This window comes from Physeter macrocephalus, chromosome 13 (genome assembly GCF_002837175.3).
Source record: "Physeter macrocephalus isolate SW-GA chromosome 13, ASM283717v5, whole genome shotgun sequence".
Lineage (NCBI taxonomy): Eukaryota > Metazoa > Chordata > Mammalia > Artiodactyla > Physeteridae > Physeter > Physeter macrocephalus.
Window position 1 is genome coordinate 56498060 of NC_041226.1, and position 8706 is coordinate 56506765.

Here is an 8706-nt window from a genome sequence, read left to right on the forward strand (position 1 = left end):
GACAATAGCAAAAGACACTGAAGCCACGTAATCCTTCTCCTAAACCCCCAGAAGAATAAAGGCATCCATTAAAGAAATTATTCTTTAGTACACTGGCAGAAAAAGCATTCTTGAACTAGGAATTCACTCCAAATTTGTGAAATAAATACATATGAAATAAATAGAAAAAAGCAGCCTACATTTTTTTTTTTTGGCCACACCATGTGGCATGTGGGATCTTAGTTCCCCGACCAGAGATAAACCATGCCCCCTGCAGTGGAAGCATGGAGACTTAACCACTGGACCGCAAGGGAAATCCCAGTCTAAATATTTTTAAAATTTCTATTAGAAAGAGAAACCAAACAAACAAACAGAAAATAAGAGTAAAAACATGGCTTAATGAAATGCTCTTCCCCCCACCCAAATAAAATGCACCGAAAGGTACAAAGAAGAAAATTAATAAAAACGTTCCTGATTAATTATTTTCTACAAAACATTTGGAATTATGTAAAACCATCTTGAATCACAAATCCAAAACCAGAAAACACAAATGTTCAAAATAAAAGAGGAGAAAAAGAAGATTATTGAATTGCGGAAAGAAATGGAAGAAGTAAAAACCATCACAGAAATGAACGTTTAATTGCAAGATACACAAGGGGCATTAATATCAAATGGAAATTTAACCACGGTTACTGAAGAAAGTTAGTAAAACCAACAATAGAATAAAAAATAGACTATAAAAGAAGAAGTAAAAAAGGTGCTAGAAAAAATGGTTGAGGTGTCAGTAAGGCAAAGGACATCTAGTATATATATATATATATATATATATATAATTGGAGGCTCTGAAGGAAAAACAAAAACTGAACTAAACTAGTATTTAAAATTACAGTACAAGAAAAAAAGTCTGAATGTAAAAACAACCTGAATCTTAATATTGAAGGATTCTTAGGATATCTAAGAAAATTGGTTTAGAAAGCAATTTCAGGATATATCTGCATAAAGAATAACATTTAGAAAGACAAAATCCATAGGGCCTCAGGTAAAGAAAAAACAAGTTACTTGCAAATACCTGAAAATTGGACTTGCATCAAACATCTCTAGAGCCACATACATAGTGAAACAAAAGTGTACGGGCAGCTTCAAGAAAATCAAGGAATTAAATTATGAACAAAGAATTTTTTGCCTATATAAGCTGCTCTTCCAGTATCAAGGCCAGAGAAAAAGTTTTTTAACATGCAAGATAGCAGCCAATACTGTACTTTTTGAAGATTCTATAAATGGTTGAGTTTATTAAAGCATGATAAAATTTTAGGAAAATGAACAATAAATAGAATTTAAAATATTTAATTGTAAATCCAAGTTGTAATTGAAGGTGGGAATGAGGATAGAATAGTAACCATTTACAAGTTATATTTACTAACAAAGTAGAAATAATGTAACTCAAATATGAGAAGATAAGTGATGAAAGAGGAAAGAACACTAGTTTATTGATTCTAATATAGACAAAATATAAGGCAAAATACGTAAATAAAAAACTGAGAAACAAGCTAATAAAAAGATTAATAAGAAACAGGTGACTTACAGATGTTAAAATGGCATACATTCAAAGTCAACTGATATACTTAACATACAAGCATTCATAAACTTAAAGGAAATTTTAACAAAGGAAGAAAATCATATCTTGTGAAGAAGAAAACACAGGAAATATAGCATTTGGAAACATAGTATTACATTGAGGAGTAACTTGGCAGATGTGAGATCAAATATATCAGTTTTGTGAATAAACATGAGGGTCAAATCACCTATTTAAAAAATTCAAATTGCCTCACAGAGAAAGAACCAACTAAATGCTGTTTCCCAGGGACTCACTTAAAACAAAGTGTTTTTAACAATTAATAAATAAATAAACACAGGTAAAAACAAGAAGAAAAATAGGCATTGCTATTTGAATATCAGGCAAAATATAATATAATACAATAGGATTAAATATTCTAAGATGTGTGTTTTTGAATGCTAAAAGCCACAATCCACAATATAGTACCACACATAAGAATACATATGCACCAAATAATACTGCAATAAACTTACTAGATCAGAAAGAGGGGACAAAAGAGACAGAAGCATAAAAATATCAGAAGGTTTAACACACTACTCTCAGTAAAAGTCAGGTAAAAAAAATGGACCAAAAAAATTAGAAATAGGGACTTCCCTGGTGGTCCAGAGGTTAAGACTCCAAGCTTCCAATGCAGGGGGCCTGGGTTCAATCCCTGGTCAGGGAACTGGATCCCATATGCTGCAACTGAAGATCTCACATGCTGCAACTAAAAAAGACCCTGCACACAGAAACAAAAATCCCTTGTGCCACAACTAAGACCCAGCACAGCCAAATAAATAAATAAATATTTTTTAAAAAGTAGAATATAGAAAAGATGCTAAAGTGTAATCAATTTTTAGACCATATGGAAACAGGTAAAACTTTGCCACATGGTAATAGAGAATACACTTTTTTCTACAGTGAAATTAGATTTTTGAAATTTTGGTATGGAAAAAATGTAAGAAGAAAAGTCAAAAGAAAAATGACAAACAGTAAATACACACCTGCAACTTTAATACAAATAAAGAGTCAATAACAGCATACTTGTATAAATATGTATAAATAGAACAACAAAAAACTTTATAGAAAAAATGGAAAGACATAAACAAATAATTATTTTAAAAGGTGTGAAAATTGCCTGTAAACTTTGGAAAGATTTTCAACCTCACACATCATAAGTAAAATAAAAATTAAAAGAATCCTGAGCAACTATTTCTCATCAGTTATAATGACCAAAAATAAAAGCTTGATAATATGTTAAGTTTGGAACCAAGCACTCTCATTCATTTGCTTTGGAAATGCAGAATGTTTTAACCTCATGAATATGAATTTGACTACATCTAACAAAATTGTACATGCTTCACCATTCAATCCAATAATCTCCAACAATTGAAAATTACATCTGCGCAAGGTTATTTATTGCAACATTATTTGTAAAAGAGTGCAAGAAAAGAGCATAGAGAGTGTGCTGCATTTTATGTTAAAAGAAAAGTGAAATAAGAAAATATTCATTTATCTTCATGTTTTTGCAAAAAGAAATACAGGAAGGATAAACCAGAAACTTATTAAATTGGTTACCTCCAGGGTAAGTGGGAAGAGAGTTGAAAAGATTGAGGGTGAGGTACATCCTTAAAAATATTATTTTTAATATATAATTTTAAATTCTGGAATCATGTTAATATCTTAACACAAAAAAGTAATATAAAATAAAATCCTCACATAGATAATTACTATATTTAAAAATAGTTTTGTTCTAGTATGCACTCTCCAAGTAAAATTTATTGCTACAAGATGCTGACTTTCAATTTCAAGGTTTGGTATTTCTTGTTGTATAACTCTTCCTGTTTTAAGTTGTCTAAATCCTGAGGTACTGGCTATTGTTATAATAGCAAAGTCTATGATGGCTCAATTTAATAGAAACCTGGAAGTATACGACTCACCAGTACCATTATTAAACAGACTATTCTGATCATGCTGACTAAAAGTAACATTTGGCATGTTTCATTGAAACTCCTTTCAAGTACACAAATATGGCACAGTATAACAATAGGTTTCATAGCTCTATTCAACATATCCTGTAAAATAATTTGCTTATCACTTTTTAGGCAATGACTCCTTAAAACTTTAAAGTTTGACTTCTGATTCTAAAAATACACACAAACTTTTATTATTATATCTTCCAATTGCCTATCTGTGTAAATGTGTACTGTTCTCATTTTTTCCATTGCAAGGATAGCAGATGCATAAATTCTTTTCTATTGGCAAATCTCAAGTCAGCATTAAAAATGATAAACAATATTTCTGTATTTGAAAATGGCCTTGTTGAGGCTGAGAAAGAACCGGAGGCAATAAATACTTTGTCACTGCTTAATATAAGGCTTTATTTTTCCATCTCTGTGTGTAATATGGGAATAAAAACAAAATGAGATGAACTAATATTAATGAAACCCTTAAGTGAGTAATGGAGGTGAAAAGTTCAACAAGCATAGAAAACTCAATATTGAGGAAAAGGGAATATATGACAATGAATGGTTATCCACATATTAGCTCAGATGGATAGAGTACATCATTTATAATTCTGAGAGCTTGTGTTCAGTTTTCACAGGAGTTTTACTTTATATAATACCAAGAAGCTCAGTTGCATCATTTTGGATCTTTCAAATATGTATGATTTTAAAAAAATCAGGTAGGCGAGTGATTGAGGGCCAATTTGCATTTATTTGAACATCTATCAAACTCAACGTTCTCTTCTCAGTGGCTGGATGAAGCAGGGGAGTAATGATATGAAATATCATTTTTCAGTCTGCACAAGTTATAAGACAGCATGAGTAAAACACCAAGTTGCCAGAGCTAAGGAGAATGTTTTAGCCCCATAATTCAGGAAATGCTCAGCAGAGGTTTATTTTCAGCTCAGCTACAATTTAGAAGTGATTCTTTCTGCCAAGAGACCTTAATTGTGTACACCAATCCATTACTTAATGCCTTTAATTTGTGTAAACTGTCTCTGAAAAATCTTCCACTCGATAAAAATTATTAAACATTGATTTCATTATTTTTTATCTTAGTATGTTTTCATAATTATAGACAAATTGCAGAATAGAACATAGAACTCCTGTTACACACACTCACATTTTGGTCATTTGTTTATCTATATAACCCTCCCCAAACACACACACACATTTTTGGGGTTTTTAATCATGTAATAGAAATTTGCAGGTATTATATCCCACAATCTATTTATATATACTTCAGTATATTTTATACTTATATTTAAAGTACTCACAGGCCGGTCTAGAATTAATTTGAGAAGGGACCACATAAGAATGCTAATATTAGGAGGCCTGTTTCATGGTCACCAAAGCAACAGTCAACCACATTAACGTAACAATTTTCACATAAGGCTGGTCACTTTGAAAGGTAACAGTTACACATAGTAACATTTCTTTCCCTTCAAGATATTTCTGGTGTGTAACAAAACTTAATGGTTTTGTAAATTAAAATAGCCCTGAGAACTTCACAAGACTGTAGATAACTCCTAATTCTGGCTCCATTATAGCATTATTAAAACAGAAATATCTTAATTCATATCTGTGGTGCACTTATATTTTGACCCAATGTTATAATATTTTCAGGTCTGATGAAGCAGCTAACTCACCCTATGTAATTTCTTGTACTCCAGGTACTCAGACAATCAGCCATATTATTGAAGCAGAGTTCACTTATTCATATTGCGATGGACTCATAGATTCCTTTTGTATTTAGTGAGTTTTAAACCATTCTCCTCATTATTTTGATGCTCAAAGTGCCCCATATTTGTCCATGACAATTCTTTAAGCTGGCTTTTGTGATTTTTGTCATGTCCCAATCATTCTTTGAGTTCTTACTGTCTGGTACAAAACATATTCCAGTCTCACCTTGTACTTTCCCTCCGCTAGCACAGAAACCTGTAATTTCCTCAAGGAATCCTCATTTCTAGACAACTGTGGAGGATTAAATTTGGAAACAAAGATCTAGACCTTGATGTTTTCATTGTTATTTGAATGTTGCTGCACCCATGCCCTGATTGTGGACTGAGCAAGCTTCCCACACATGTATGAGTGCATGTGTGCACATGAGCGTGCACACACACACAGAGCTATCTATCTACCTATCTATCATCTATCTGTCTCTCTACCTCTATCATCTATCAAAATCAATGAGCACACTGATTTCTCAAATTCCATGTTTGTAAGTATCTCCCTTTTCAGACGAGGAGTAACCAGTCTCTTGTTTTTCTCAGTGTGTTTCCTTATTTGATTTGCTTCTCAGTATGTAAGCAAGCGCTGGCACTGTGTGTGGACACCCGGCTCAATGTATTTGGGTTCTTGTTGGGATTCTGCCACTCCACCACCACTATCTAAACACCTGACTCTCCTTGAACTGTGACATCCTGCAACAAGTCACATCTTCTACAATGCAAATTCTCTACTCATCAACTCCAGCTTGGAAAAATGCATGGAAGCCTCCTTCCTCAAACTAACTGGACACTAACACCCCACTGCTGAACTTGTACCCCTAACTTCCTATGTGGAATCACCAATTCAGCAATAACCCCAGGCCAGTTTGCACCCCTGCACTGATTCACTTCTCTCCCCCTCACACTTCACACTGCAGTCACTGCCACTCATCTCTGCATGGATGCCCTACTAACTCCACTCGAACCCAACACCCATTCTGCTTAAATAATTATTAAAGTATGTGCTTTAGTTTCAGAAATTACATTTCCTCCAAAATTTAAAATTGATTGATGACTTAAACATTCTTCACATTAAGATACTTCAGATTTTCTTAAAAACTTTTAATTTTTAAACACTGAAGATAAAAACAAAGCTACTATTAAAAATCTGATTAGTACGCTGAGACTGCATTTGTTACAAATGTTCTAATACAAATGGGTATACTTTTTTTTTAACATAGTTACATAGAATTAGAATTATTGCAGTCTTTTAAATTCTTGCATGGTCTTTTTATATTTATTTTCTCACATTGGTTATCTTGTTTTCATTAGTTAATAAATGCCAGTAAACCTACTGGGAAATTTGACCTATTTGCTCCATGGGCACCATTATCCCCCAGCATTTCATCCGAGAAACCATCCTGAATCTCACAATCATTGTTATACAGTTTTAAAGTGTCTGTTATTAAAAACGACATATGCACACACACACACACAGATACATACCCACACTCACACATTATTTCTTTGTAACTTAGAAAGTGGATATCACTCTTTATGCACATTCCTGGGTCATTTGTTTTTCCAGTTACTATTACATTTCTATGATTTATCTATATTATTGTGTTTACCCTAATTCAATCATTTTTCAGCCACATAATATTCTGTCTTGCTCATACATCCATTTTCCCACCAGTGAAATCAAGTTTGTTTTCTGAAATTTGTTATGAAAAGTACTGCTCTGAGCATTCTTGGAAACGTATCCCAGAGTACATACGGCAAAGTTTCCCCTTGGTATATACTGGCAAACAGAATTTCTGGGTTGTAGGGTATGTGACATTTTCAACCTTCAGAAATGTAACCCACTTAAAATCCTATCAGTTATGTAGCATCTGGAGTCAGAGTCTAACACTTAATTCTGTCAGATTTTGTTATTTATATTAATTAATGGGTGTGCAATATTTTGTATCATTTTATTCATAACTTGAGGTTCATAATTCTTAGTTTCCCCCGCTGCAGGTATGATTTTACCATAAGACATAGAGAGCTAGGGTTTTCATATTAAATCAGCTGAGACTTCAGATATGTTCAATGAACCATAGCTCCAAAGACAAAAATTTCACGTCTTTCTTGGCAATTTTGTTTTTTTGCATTTTTATTGGAGTATAATTAATTTACAATGTTGTTTTAGTTTCTGCTGTAGAATAAAGTGAATCAGCTATATGTATACATATATCCCCATATCCCCTCCCTCTTGAGCCTCCCTCCCAAACTCCCTATTCCACCCCTCTAGGTGGTCACAAAGCATTGAGCTGATCTCCCTGTGCTATGCAGCAGCTTCCCACTAGCCATCAATTTGACATTTGGTAAATGTAAAATTTATCAAATGCTACTCTCTCACTTCATCTCAGCTTCCCTTTCCCCTCCTTGGCAATTTTTATATCCACCATCCAGGTGGACAAGTCCCCTTCTTATGTACTTCAGTTTTGGAATCTTAATTGTTTCCCCAGAAGATGTCTGTATTGAGTGTTGTATCTTTCTATTATATACTGTTGCTATTTAAAATTTTCAATTTTGCCTTCTGTGTTTTCTCATCTTATAGTAGATACAAGCCTAGTATAAAACTGCTTATTCTGAGTGTGGTTGGATGTGGTTTGATTTAACCTAAACACTGTTGTCAATTACGATTTCTTAAATTATCTTTATCACTGGTCAACATTATTGTTATTCTACCACGATTAGTAATCCACATGTTATCTTTACCCATTTAAAACTTCTTAGCATATTGTAATGGTTTTGTGGTATAAACAGCTATTTTACAAGTCTACCCAATTTAACATCATATAGACTAGTTCTGATATAGACATATACATCAATATAAGAGAATATAAAGCTCAGAAAAAAATTCACTAATATTGTTACATGGTCTTGAAAGACCTTTGACTCAATCTGCACTGACAGTATATATATAATATTAATTTTTTTACTCTATTTCTTAATTTGATATTTTATAGCAGAATATGTTTACATATGATTATATCTCATACTAATATTTTAGCATTAAACTTACATGAATTAATTAAAATATAACTTTAATACATAACTTATGATTTACTGTAACTCTTTTTTTTTAAACATCTTTATTGGAGTATAATTGCTTTACAATGGTGTGTTAGTTTCTGCTTTATAACAAAGTGAATCAGCCATACATATACATATATCCCCATATCTCCTTCCTCTTGTGTCTCCCTCCCACCCTCCCTATTCCACCACTCTAGGTGGTCACAAATCACCGAGCTGATCTCCCTGTGCTATGTGGCTGCTTCCCACTAGCTTTCGATTTTACATTTGGTAGTGTATATATATGTCCATGCCACTCTCTCACTTTGTCCCAGCTTACCCTTCCCCCTCCCTGTGT